Here is a 13,071-nt window from a genome sequence, read left to right as displayed (position 1 = left end):
TCGAGTCACACATCTGGCTCCCTGCATGGAGCCTGCTTCTCCCTCTGCCTGTGTCTCTGCCTCTCTCTCTCTCTCTGTGTCTCTCATGAATAAATAAATAAAATCTTTAAAAAAACAAAAACAAAAACAAAAACAAAAAAACAAAAAAAAACACCCGATTAATAGATTCGGCAGGGTATCCAAAGTGTGCTTTTTTTTTTTTTTTTTAAATAATGAGTTTTATCAGGGCGCCTAGGTGTCTCAGGGATCAGTTGGTTAAGCAGCTGCCTTCGGCTCAGGTCATGATCCCAGGGTCCCTACTCAACCGGGAGCCTGCTTCTCCCTCTCTCTCTGCCCCTCCCCTGCTCATGCACAGTCTCTCTCTCTCTCTCTCCCTCTTTCTCAAATAAATAAATAAAATCTTTTTAAAAATAATGAGTTATATTATTTTTTTTAAAGTAGGTGCCATGCCCAACGTGGAACTTGAACTCAGGATTCTGAAATCAAGAGTTAGGTGCTCCACCAACTGGCCAGGCCTCCTCAAAGGGTGCAGTTTTTTAAAGGGGGGACGGGCAGAGGCTCTACTCCCAGCGTGGAGCAGGAGGTGGGGGGCCCATCCCACCACCCAGAGATCATGACCTGAGCAGAAATCAACTCTGATGCCCAAGGGACTGAGCCACCCCTGCACCGCCCCACACACAAAGTGTGCATTTTTAACAAGGGTGAACTCAACCCCAAATTGTTCCCAGGAGAACCCTGGGAACCCTGGATGTACCTAAGGGCCAAGATGGTATTTTATTCAATGTTCAGCACAGGCCCTGGCCCAGAGCACGGGATTACAGAGTGAATGATGCCTAGAGGAATAGGAAGGAAAGAGAGGGAGGGAGGGAGGACGAGGGAGGGGAGGAGGTAAAGAAGGAGGTAGGGAGGGAGAGGGAAGGAAGGAAGGAAGGAAGGTCCCCACCCCTCTCCACATTTCAGTACCATCCATCCCAGCTCCACCACTCCTCCCTCTTCTACAGCCCAACCTTTCCCAATCTCCCCTCTCTACCCTCCTGGCTCTGTGTGTCTTTCCCACTGAGTCCTGTAACTGCTGGTGTGTGCTTCTTTCTTAGCTCTCCTCCCCAGAGAGCGCAGTGGGGCCATTGGTTGACAGTTATTTTTTTTTTTTAATTTTTATTTATTTATGATAGTCACAGAGAGAGAGAGAGGCAGAGACATAGGCAGAGGGAGAAGCAGGCTCCATGCACCGGGAGCCTGACGTGGGATTCGATCCCGGGTCTCCAGGATCGCGCCCTGGGCCAAAGGCAGGCGCTAAACCACTGCGCCACCCAGGGATCCCGACAAACAGTTATTAAGTGCCTGCTGGGTGAGTCCCACGCCTGCCTTCAGGGCTGTCCTGCCTTCTTATACAGTCTAGGCAGGAAGAGGAGGAGGGAACTGGCATTTACAGTAGAATATAATGAGTGTCTTGATGCTCTCAAGTGAGGGAGGCTGGGGAGCCAGGCTGATGCCTGAGGAGCTTCTGATCATTTTTCTCTCCACAGGGCCACCACCATCATCATCGTGGTCAATACTCATGCAACATTCACTAAGCTTCCTGCAGTGCTCTAACTTAATTCATTAGTGGCCTTACTAAGGACTGGCCAAGAGAGAAGATCAGATTTGTGGAATTTGTTAATTCCTTAGTCCTTTTTTTTTTTTTAAACCTTGAAAGAAAGACTTTCTCATTCTCCCATCCTTAGGTGTCAGAAAGGTCCTCTCTGACCGCTAAGCCAAGAATTGCCCTCCTTGTCTAGAACAGAGTACCCCCATGTCATCATGGTTTTTTTGAGCCTGTCTGGGGAGAGGAGGGAGACTTTTCCTCTATGCTTTTAGGTTCAGTCTTTAGAGAGTCCGTGAGTTAAAGCGACAAAAGACAGATTAACAAGAGAAAAAACAAAATTTAATCATGCATTTTTATTCATGTACCTATGGAGTTCACAGAAAAATGTGACTCTAAGGGGCAGTTAGAACGTGGGGTCTATATACAATCTTAATAGGGGAAGGGCACTTATGGGGAAACAGATACCTTTTAGGAAAGATAAATGGCCCTTTACCAGAGTAGGTGGGAGATGGGACAGTTTTATGACAATGCCTGTGAAGATATGATGGCAACTTCTCTCCAGTGACAAGAGACCATTTTTCCTGATTGCTCTCAGGGAAGGAGATTTATGACAATTGGATTCTTTTGAATAATTTGAGAAGCCTCTACTTTTATTTATTTATTTTTTATTTTTTTATTTTTTTTGAGAAGCCTCTACCTTTAAGCAGATAAGACTTTTCAGGAATTCATATGGCATCTGCTGAAAATAATTTTTATACCAGGCGGGTGTATTCTGGACACCCCCCCCCCCCCACCGCAGGCCTGCTTAGGACACTGTGCAGCTTCTGAGGGCAGCCTTCACAGCTAGCTCCTCCTCTGCTGGGTCTAACAAGGTGCCTGGCATGTATATCCAAGACATGACATCCAAAGTATCGATACTCGCTGTCAGCAGCCCCAGGTTCGCATTCTAAGTGTTCATTAGAACAAGGGTCCCATCCCTGGCATTCAATGAGCACTTTTACTCCACACTGAGCACTTGCCAAGGCCTCGGGTCCTCTGGTCTGTAGCTTTGAGCTATTACCGACTTCCATGAGAGCTTAACACATATTTGAGAAAAGAATGAATGGCTTAGCAGATGTTCTCCCTGTATATTTTTCAAACACGGCTAGAGCTCCTGCTAGACCCTGATATAAAATGGCATTCACTGTAAAATAACTGGTTTTCATGTTAAACTAAACATGCCTAACTGCACCTGGATTCTTGAACCGCGAGTGAGAAATCATCCAGCTGCCTTTTGACTGCAAACTGCAGGACCAAGAAGGAAAAAGATGCGAAGCCTGAGACCTCTCTGAAAAGCAAGAAAGCAGCAAGAGAAGGTTTCCAGATGCTTCCACAACCAGAAGACCTCACTGAAATCATGGCAGTCCTGCTGGTCCTTGTCTCCAGGGAGGGGCAGGATTTGCATCTCTCTCTTACTGTTCTGCTTCCCTCTTGGAGTCACGGAGTCACGAAGGGCGTGCAGCAAGAAGGCGCTCCCTAAGCACGCGCGGAATGAATGAATGAATTCCAGGCCTGGATTTTTCAAGCCTAACCACTGGCACCCAGGGCCCACAGAAATTTTGCATTAGGAAGCAACCCGGGGTGGCATCCGAGAGCATCCTAAAAGAGAAAGAAAGGAAAGGAAGGAAAGGAAGAAAGGAAGAAAAGAAAAAGAAAGAAAGAAAGAAAGAAAGAAAGAAAGAAAGAAAGAAAGAAGAAAGAAAGAAGAAAGAGAAAGAAAGAAAGAAAGAAGAAAGAAGAAAGAGAAAGAAAGAAAGAAGAAAGAAGAAAGAGAAAGAAAGAAAGAAAGAAAGAAGAAAGAGAAAGAAAGAAAGAAAGAAGAGAAAGAAAGAAAGAAAGAAAGAAAGAAAGAAAGAAAGAAAGAAAGAAAAAAAGAAAGAAAGAAGGAAAGAAAGAAGAAAGAGAAAGAAAGAAAGAAAGAGAAAGAAGGAAGGAAAGAAAAGAAAAGAAAGAAAAGAAAAGAAAAGAAAAGAAAAGAAAAGAAAAGAAAGAAAGAAAGAAGAGAAAGAAAGAAAGAAGGAAAGAAAGAAGAAAGAAAGAAAGAAAGAGAAAGAAGGAAGGAAAGAAAAAAGAAAGAAAAGAAAAGAAAAGAAAAGAAAGAAAAGAAAAGAAAAAAAGAAAAGAAAAGAAAGAAAAGAAAAGAAAAGAAAAGAAAAGAAAAGAAAAGAAAAGAAAAGAAAAGAAAAGAAAAGAAAAAAGAGGAAGAAAAGACCCAGCTGGCAGCTGCAAGGTGTGCACAGCGAGCGTGCGGGGATTTGGAGGGAGCAACGCGCGCGGGATCCTGACCCTTCTGCCCCCTGGCTGCGCGCGCCAACTTCGGGGCCGAGTCCGGAACGCTTCTGCGGCTCGCAGCCCTCGAAAAGCATATTAAGAAACAAAAATTGACAAGTAAAATAAAAAATTTTAAGTTGTAAAGTGAATTGAAAACGGGAAGCAAAGGGAAAAAGGAAGCTGCTCCCGTGGCCCGTACGGGGATCGAACCCGCGACCTTGGCGTTATTAGCACCACGCTCTAACCAACTGAGCTAACCGGCCACCCGGTGGCGGGGGCGCTTCCGCGGACCTTACAAGGCTTCTCCGCCCGCGCGCCCTGCGCCTCCCCGGGCGGTGCAGCTGCCGTCATCCCGCCGCCGTCCCCATTGGCCAGAGGAAAACCCCGAGGCCCTTTAAAGAGAAGGCAGGTGGCTTCTCACTGCGAGTCGGAGGCTTTCACCGGGGAGTGCAAATTATACCCGGGAGGCTGGCTCGGGAGCAGCATTTTCAAACCTTGCGAATGGATGCTATTTTGATTTATCTCTGAGAATCCTTCCAGCTCGGGAACCTCGTGTACCAACGGCCGCTGGGGTCTTCCCTGACAATGTTTTTTCACAGCGCAGGTGTATTTAAAATATATATTTGGCATCCAATTCAACCCCGTTAAAAAGAATGTAGCTTTTTTATCCCTTTTTTTTGTACTTAATACTCTATCCTTATATTCCTATGCAATTGCAAATGTCATTTTGTTTTTTATTTTTATTTTTTTGCAAATGTCATTTTATTTTATTTTATTTTATTTTATTTTATTTTAATTTTATTTTTACAAATGTCATTTTAAATGGCTCGTCGGTGTTTCCTCGAGTGGGTAAGCCACAGTCCTCACCCACCCACCCTTTATTAAAAATGTCTGGAAAATGTTTTCATTTTGCCCTCTCTTGTTAACTAGCACTTGAATAAATCATAAAATAGCTGCTGGGTGGGCAACCTACAGTACCCAATTCAAAGGGATAATGTTTGTTTGGAAAAAAAAAAAAGAGTAAAAAATATGCTGGGAAGACAAAACTTGATTCCTCCATCTGCAGGTCCCAAGGCCTTTCCGACTCTGAGGCTCTGATATCCTGTGCTGCGGTGGCAAATGCTCCAGGGGTAGGAGAAGGGAGCCCCAGCTTTTCACACTGTCCATCCCTCTGGTCTGACTCCTCAAAACAAAACGGTGGGTGTAGATCAGGGTCTCTGGTTGCAAACAGCAGAAGCCCCGTCTAGCTGATCTTAACAGATTACTGAAGGGAGGTTAGGAAGCTCACCCCACCACCAGGAAGGCTGTTGAATCAGGGTTAGTCAACACATACTCATTAAGTCTGACAGTGTCCTAACCCCAGGGAATCAGCTGTGAATAAAACAGACCTGACCCTGTCCTCATGGAGCCCAGAGTTTAGCAAACACAGGTGTTAGTGAGTGTGAGTGGAGGCATGTTGGTAAACGGTGCTGGGGGTGAAGGGTCGGGCAGGTTTTTGAAGACTGAGACACTTGGCCGTGTTTTGAAGGACAAGAATGCATAAGTGTAGGCCAAAACAGGTAGAGCCCTCTGGGCAAAGGGAACTGCCTGTGACGGCTGACATCCTGTCCATTTTGCTTTTGGTTAAATGTCCAGAGCCTGGTGCACTATATGGAATAGAAAGCATTTAATAAACAGGAGTTAGGGGTGCCTGGCTGGCTCAGTCAGTAAAGCAAATTACTCTTAGATCTTGAGGTCAAGAGTTTGAGCCCCATGTTGAGGGGTGGGGTAGGTTGTACTTAAAATAATAAACGGGAATCATATGGACAAATGAACTAATTGCAAAATCGCATTTTAAAACCAGTCAGATCAAATAATTTCTCTGTTCAAACCCTCGCTCCCTTCTCTGGTCCAGCCCTGATGTTTGCCAGATGTAGCAAATAACTTTGTATATGTCCCGTGCGGTATTTGGAACAAAACCAGTATTAGTTTACCTGAAGTTCACCTTTAACTGGGCTTCCTGTACCTACCTGGCAACCCGACACCCAAAGCGACACCCATTTGAAAGACACGCACCCCAACCTGCTCCTTTCCCCCTGCCTCCCTCCTGGACCTTGCTCATCACCCCATGCTCCTGCCTTGGGGCTCCTGCACTTTTTCTGCTCCCTCTTCCTGGACCTGCTTCCCCCCGGCACTGCCAAGGCGCCCTCCCTCAGGTCCTTATGTCTTTGCCTAAATGTCACATGTTCAGGGAGGCTTCCCTGACCACCCCCCGCACTCAGAATCCTTGCTTTTCCTGCTGTCTGGTCCAGAGCTTGCTTATTTCGTCACTGCAGGAGGGCAGCAACCTGTATTTTGCATCCGCAGCACCTGCAAGTGACTGGCACATAGGAGATGTGAGCCAGGTTCGTCGAGCCTCAGTGGACAGATCAGCCCTCAGAGGTCTGGCCCTGGCACAAACAGGCCGACTCGCAGGCTCGCTTCCTGAGAGGGCGGCCGGGATCACCTGGCAGGTGGGCAGGTGGGCCCAGGCCGCCCAGAGGCCCGCCCGCGGAGAGCGGACGCAGTGCCCTCGCGCAGACGCTAGGGGGCAGCCGAGCCCCACGCTGCGCACCTGGCGCCGGGGCTCCTGCAGCTGCTCCCGCCAGTTCTCGCCCCATCTCACGGTGTCCTCATTTTCATTCTCCGAGTTAGGAAAACCCAAACCCGTACATGATCCGCACCAAATGGTGCAGAGTTATTATTCAGGGTTTTACATGTCTGGGGAGAGGGGTCCTTTTGTGCAGGCAGCTACCTTGCATTTTCAATGGACCCTTTGCCTTAACCTACTTGCAAAATCTGTCATTCTGTTTAAACATTGGGAGCTTCAGTATGATAATAAAGGTATGCTGTATGCGTTCCCCAGGGCTGCCTTCAACCACAAACTGGGGGACCTCAGAGAAATGTATTCTCTCAGTTTTGGAAGCCAGAAGTCCAAGACCAAGGTGTCCTCAGGGTGGGCTCGCTCTGAGGGCTCCCTGCCAGCTTCTGGTGGTCTGCCCACAGTCTTTGGTGTTCCTGTGCTCCTGGAAGCCGCTCTTGTGGTCTCCATCGTCGTGTTCATGGATGCCAAGTTCTCAGAACAGTGCCTGGCACAAAATAGGTGTTCGATACATATTTGTTGAGTTGGTGTTAAATTCAGCGTGTGTTAAATTCAATTCAGGAAAATGTTCTTCCACTCTGGCAACATTTCCGAGGAAGAATGTTTCCGAGGGAGATTTGATATTCTCCTCTTTTTCTGGAACACCATTCTTCAGAGGCCAAAACTTTGGGGTTGAATCTCTGATTTTTGTTCTCTCTTCTTTGGTCCAGGCCTATGCCTATTGTCTATTTCCGGAACAATTTCCTTGAACTATCTTCCAACCTTCTCTTTATATTTTGTGTTTTGACTTGGAACCCTGAGGCACACAGACAAGGAGAGAGCAAAACACTTTGAATGTTGAAACTGAATTCTTGCCAATTGATTTGCAGGGGGAAAAAAAAGGAAAGAAATGGGAGGGGGTGGAGCAGAAATGAAATGCTTCATTGTACAGTATGTGCTATGTCAAAGCTGTTAGACAACATGAAAGAAAAATAGACAAATAGAAGGATTTTTCAGATGTTGCTTCTGATTTGCTACAACAAATCGGTGGGTTCTAGAGACTTTTAAAAAGTGTCCTTCCGACGTTGCATAGGTGGCTCAGGTCGTTAAGTGTTGGACTCTTGATTTTTGGTTTAGATCACGATTTCAAGGTCATGAGATTGAGCCCCGTGTGGAGCCCTGTGACAGATTCAGCAGTCAACGAAGAGTTGGCTGGTTATTCTCTCTCTCCCTCTGCTCCTCCTTGCATTTATGCTGCCTATCTCTCCCTAAAGTAAAATCTTTTTCTTTAGATTTTATTTATTTATTCATGAGAGACACGCAGAGAGAGGCAGAGACATAGGCAGAGGGAGAAGTAGGCTTCCTGTGGGGGGCCTGATGTGGGACTTGATCCCAGGACTTAGTCTGAGGGCCCTGCCTCCTGAGTCGAAGGCAGATGCTCAACCACTGAGCCACCCAGGAGCCCCTAAGTAAAATCTTTATTAAAAAAATTTTTTGGGGATCCCTGGGTGGCGCAGCGGTTTGTCGCCTGCCTCTGGCCCAGGGCGCAATCCTGGAGACCCGGGATCGAATCCCACGTCGGGCTCCCGGTGCATGGAGCCTGCTTCTCCCTCTGCCTGTGTCTCTGCCTCTCTCTCTCTCTCTCTCTGTGTGTGACTATCATAAATAAATAAAAATTAAAAAAAAAAATTTTGTCCTTCCTGGGGCACCTGGCTGATTCAGTGGGTGAAGCATGAGACTCTTGATCTCAGGATTGTGAGTTTGAAATGCATTTTGAATGTGGGATTACTCAAAAATACACTCATTTTTTAAAACTTATTTATTTATTTATTTATTTGACAGAGAGAATGAGCAGGGGAAGTGGCAAGCAGAGGGAGAGGGAGAAGCAGGGTCCCTGCTGAGCAGGGAGCCTGATGTGGGGCTTGATTCCATGACCCCAGGATCATGACCCAAGCCGTAGGCAGACACTTAACTGAGCCACCCAGGTGCCCTCAAAAATAGAATCTTAAAACAAATTAATTTTAAAAAGTATCTCCCTTAAAGCATGTACATTGATTGCAAAGCTTTTACAAAGGTCTCTTTTAGATGTAAGAGAGCCTCAGAAGCACAGGGAGTTGGATGTTGCAGACTTGGGTCTGAGCCCAGGATGGTCACTAGCGAGACCCTCTCTGGGTCTCCAACAACAGGCCACATGGCTTCTACAACCTGTCAGTTGGCCTGTTTAATTCTTCCCTATCAAGGGTTAAAGTTTGTCCTGGATGCTCAATAGTCATTGAAAATCAGGCCTGCCCTTCTCAGGAAGGAGTAACAGCAGGTGACAGTTGATGAGGCCTCTTGATTTGTCAACAACATTTATTGAGCATCTGGACAAAAATCAAGCAGTTTTGTTTAGTGCGTCACAGACATCTAATTTAATCCGCACTACCACTGTTTGGAGTGGATATTTTTATCCCCATTTTACAGAAGTGAGGAGATTGGTCCTGTGATTTGGCTGGGGTCACCTGGTGTGATTCTATCACTTTAACAGCTGAATTTTAATTCTTTCTATCCTCCTCTTAAGAAATGTTTCCTTAAACTTTATATCTGTTGTTATGAATGCCTTTTTCTGAGAGATGTGCTCTCTTAGTCTGAAATTTACCTATTTTTGCATCCACGTTACACATTACACTGTGATCTCATTTATAGTGCTTGGTTAGCTACTTTTATTTATTCATGTTAATTTAAATGGCTAATGCTTTTCTTGGTCCTCTTTATCTCACAGCTTTGCTAGCTTAGTTTCCTCTGAGATATGTTTATTCTAAAATGAATTTGTTAAAAAAATAATAAAAATAAAATGAATTTGTTTTCTATTACTTTTAGGTTGATTTGGATGTGCGTGCCCACCTTACCAGTGTTACCACATTTGAAATTTCTGTCATCTCTAATTTTTCTTTCTAACTTCTGCCTATTTCCTGGTTGGAACACTTATTAAGATGCTCAACAGAAGTAAACATATCTGCTAAGCATGCCTTGTGGCTAAATCTCTTGACATTGGAAAATAGGGAAAAGTTATGCTAGGATTCAGGAGGAACTGAGGAACAGTTTTAGAATGAACCAAAAAGCTCAAGTGGCTGTAGTTAGGTAGGTATTCAAGCAATTTCAAGAGTGGAGCTCTCACGTGTTGGATGGTTCCATTTCACAAGCATTTTTTTTAAAGATTTATTTATTTATCTTAGAGAGAGAGAGCGGGGGGGGGGGGGGGGAGGGCATACTCCGAGCTAAGCACAGAGCCTGACATGGGGCTCAGTCTCATGACCCTGAGATCATGACCTGAGCTGAAACCAAGAGTCGGTCACTTAACTCACCCAGGTGCCCCTCACAAACGTCTCTGGAGCACGGCCTCTAGCCTGGCTGCTGTCTGTGTGGTCACTGTGTGCTGGACAGGCAAAGGGCTCACAGCTTATTGTTTCTTGTCTGTCAATTCTTCTTCTTGTCTTTTAGGGCATGAGTGGTCCAGGGGAGCAGGTGACCAGACCAAACAGCCACAACCCGAGAAAGCTGACGTGCCTGTGTGATGTTTGAGAGTGTCTCTGTAGGGAGACACAGTTCCATAAATTGCTTTTTCTTCCTGGAGTAGCATTTCCTAGTCTGTTTAGAATTAAATAAAGAATGAGAAATTATCTAGGCCAGTGGTTCTCAAAAATATGGTCACTGGTGCAGCAGCAGGATCACGTTGGATTCTGTTAGAGGTGCAAATTATCAAGCCCCATCCCAGAATTACAGACACAGCTACTTTCGGGTGGGGCATGGCAATTGAGGTTCAACAGATCACAATCACCTGCAGGCAGGTGATTCTGTGCTGCTAAAGCTTCAGAACCAAGGCTCTAGGCCAAATCTTTCAATTCCCCTTTTTGTAAACTTCCTGCTGAGGTCCCCCATTTGTATCCTTTGATCTTCCATTCTGGAAGCTCTTTTCCTCTCTCTCCCAGGGCCTTGGGGTACCAGATGCACACTGCATGCCAGGAGGATGGGCTGGACCCCCTGGTGAGGGCTGAAGTCCAGCAGTCCCTGCTTGCCTACATAAAGCCCAGAGGCTGCGTGTACCCACGGTGGGCAACGCACTCCTCTGCAGAATTGCGATCAACCTGGTCTTTACAGTTTCACTCCTGAAGCCCACAGTGAACTTGACCATAGTAAAAATGAGCAGAAAATCCCTCAGCCCATGAAAGTCCGAAACAATGGGGGTGGAGCTCACCTGCCAAATGCAGATACTCAATGACTATCCAGGAACGCCCTCTGCCTGCAGGGGAGATAAAAGACAGTTTGGCAGCCCAAGGAGCTTAGAACCTAAGGGGGTAGAAGAAACACATGAAAGAGACAGCAAGAGAAAGATAAATGTGACAAAGTCCCCAAATAAGGGGAAAGACCACAAGGAGAGAAGAAGGGAGAGATCAAATCTCAGGAGTCTGTAGAGATTAGATATGGCTCTTCAGAGACAACAAAGATAGCACCATCAACAATAATAATACCAGCAATGTGGGGCTTTTTCAATTTATTTTAAGATAAAATTCACATATTATTCTTAACCATTTAATATGTACCATTCGGTAATTATTGGTAGACTTACAAAGTTGTGCAACCACCGCTGTAACCTAATTCCAGAACATTGTCATCACCATAAAAAGAAACCCTGTCCTCAGGATTTCTCACTCCTCCTTCTCCCCACCCCCACTCCATCAGCTCCTCGCAACCACTAATCCACTTTGTGTCTTTATGGATTTGCCCATTCTGGACATTTCGAATAAATGGAATCATACTGTACACATGTGGCTTTTAGTGTCTGGCTTCTTTCACTTAACACCATGTTTCTGAGACTGCTTAATGGGTACAGGGCTCCCTTCTGGAGTAACAGAACTATTTTGGAACAAAATAGAGATCATGGTTGCACAATACTGTGAATGCACTAAATGTCACTTTTTTTAATGTCACTCTTTAAAAGGGTTGATTTTATGTTAAATGATCTTGACTCAATTTTTAAAAAAGAAGTAAAAAATTTCAAAGTAGAAACTCTGGACTTGAAAGCTCCAGTTTAAGAATTTCTCCTCTGGGTACACATGAATATACAGGAAATAATGTATGTACAGGGTTGATCACTGCAGCAATGTTTGAAAGATCAGACTATTAGAAACAACCAGTTGTCTATCAGTAGGGGACCAATTAAATAGGGGATGGTGCAACCAGGAAACAGAATAGCCACCAAATATGTACTATAATGTAATATAACATAATACATCATATTATATCTTTTAAAAATATTTACCCTTCATTCATTTATTTCCTTTTAAGATATTATTTATTTATTCATGAGAGACACAGAGAGAGAGAGAGAGAGGCAGAGACACAGGCAGGCTCCATGCAGGAGCCTGATGTGGGACTCGATCCCCGGACTCCAGGATCACACCCTGGGCCGAAGGCAGGGGCTAAACCGCTGAGCCACCCCAGGATCCCCATCATCATATTATATCTTATATATGATTATATATTAAATATAGCAGTGAAAACATTAAAATATCCATTTTATACAATAATTTAATACATTTATTTAAATTATAATTTACAGTAACTAAAACTAATACATGTTAAATATATTAAAAACATTATTTGAGGAAGAAAAAATAACTTTCTAAACCAAAATGACTTTGGGCAGAAAGACGTAAGAGGAAGATGGGATGGGCACACGGTTGGGCCTAAAGATTTCAGGTGGAGGGAGACTGTATATGGGGTAAGAAATGGGGATTTATCCTGTAAATGACAGGCAGTCATGGAGACTTGGTCACCCTGGGGCTGGAAGGAGGAGGCTGGGAGCAGCAAGAAGCAGGGTAGGTAGAAAAAGGAGGAGTGTGCAGGAAGCTGAGGTGTCTTGAGGAGACAGGGAGGAAGGAAGTGTTGAGGGTAACTCTACCCTCTGCACCTGGGCAGGCGTTTTTGTTTCCTGCCAAGATGAGATCCAGAGGGTAGGGGACATGTGAGAGAGGCTGACAGCATTGGGAGCGTTCAGGTCTCATTTCCAGGGGCTCCGAGAGGAGAAAGCTTCCAGTTTTCCAGAGGAGAAGAACATGTCCTCAAGGAAGGACAAGAGAGAATGATTGAGAAGCATAAAGAAATTAAAAATTGCACGTTGTTGTTTTTATCTTTTCCTGAATCTTATTAGATATCCTGTGTCCATGCAAGTGTGGGGGGAAGGGAATGCTTATATGGATCTCTCTGTGTGTCAGCACAGAGTTTTTGGAAAATGATTTCACATAGGTCCACATTTAAATTGTAGATGTCTTCTATCAGTTCTATCAGAAACACTTTGTACTCAAAGATATGCACAAGGATATTTTCTGAAGTATTGTTGGTAATAGTAAAAACAGGAAACATTAATAGGGAAATGGTTAAAAAAAAAAAGAGTATATCCAAACTGCAGAATATTGTGCAGCAGTTAGAAAACTTAGGGTAGCGCTCCATGTGCTAATATTAAAAGATGACTACGACTTGTTAGGTGAAAAAAAAGCAAATAATAGAATACCTATGATTTTCAATTATAGGGAAAGTC

General features: G+C 44.6%; 1 long non-coding RNA gene and 1 other non-coding gene across 2 annotated transcripts; both read right to left on the bottom strand.

Moving 5' to 3' along the window:
• Positions 1-4,084: 4,084 nt before the first annotated feature.
• TRNAI-AAU (transfer RNA isoleucine (anticodon AAU)) lies at positions 4,085-4,158 on the bottom strand. The gene has a single exon. It is a non-coding gene; the product is annotated as a tRNA-Ile (tRNA).
• Positions 4,159-6,551: 2,393 nt separating this feature from the next.
• LOC140639580 (uncharacterized) lies at positions 6,552-11,828 on the bottom strand. Its single transcript, XR_012036244.1, has 3 exons — positions 10,729-11,828; positions 9,839-10,063; positions 6,552-7,311 (listed from the first exon to the last, which is right to left on the bottom strand). It is a non-coding gene; the product is annotated as an uncharacterized lncRNA (long non-coding RNA).
• Between the last annotated feature and the right edge of the window lie 1,243 nt (positions 11,829-13,071).

The sequence above is a fragment of the Canis lupus genome, chromosome 9 (assembly GCF_048164855.1).
Source record: "Canis lupus baileyi chromosome 9, mCanLup2.hap1, whole genome shotgun sequence".
Lineage (NCBI taxonomy): Eukaryota > Metazoa > Chordata > Mammalia > Carnivora > Canidae > Canis > Canis lupus.
Note: the sequence above shows the minus strand (reverse complement) of the source record. Positions and strands in the feature narration are given on the sequence as shown.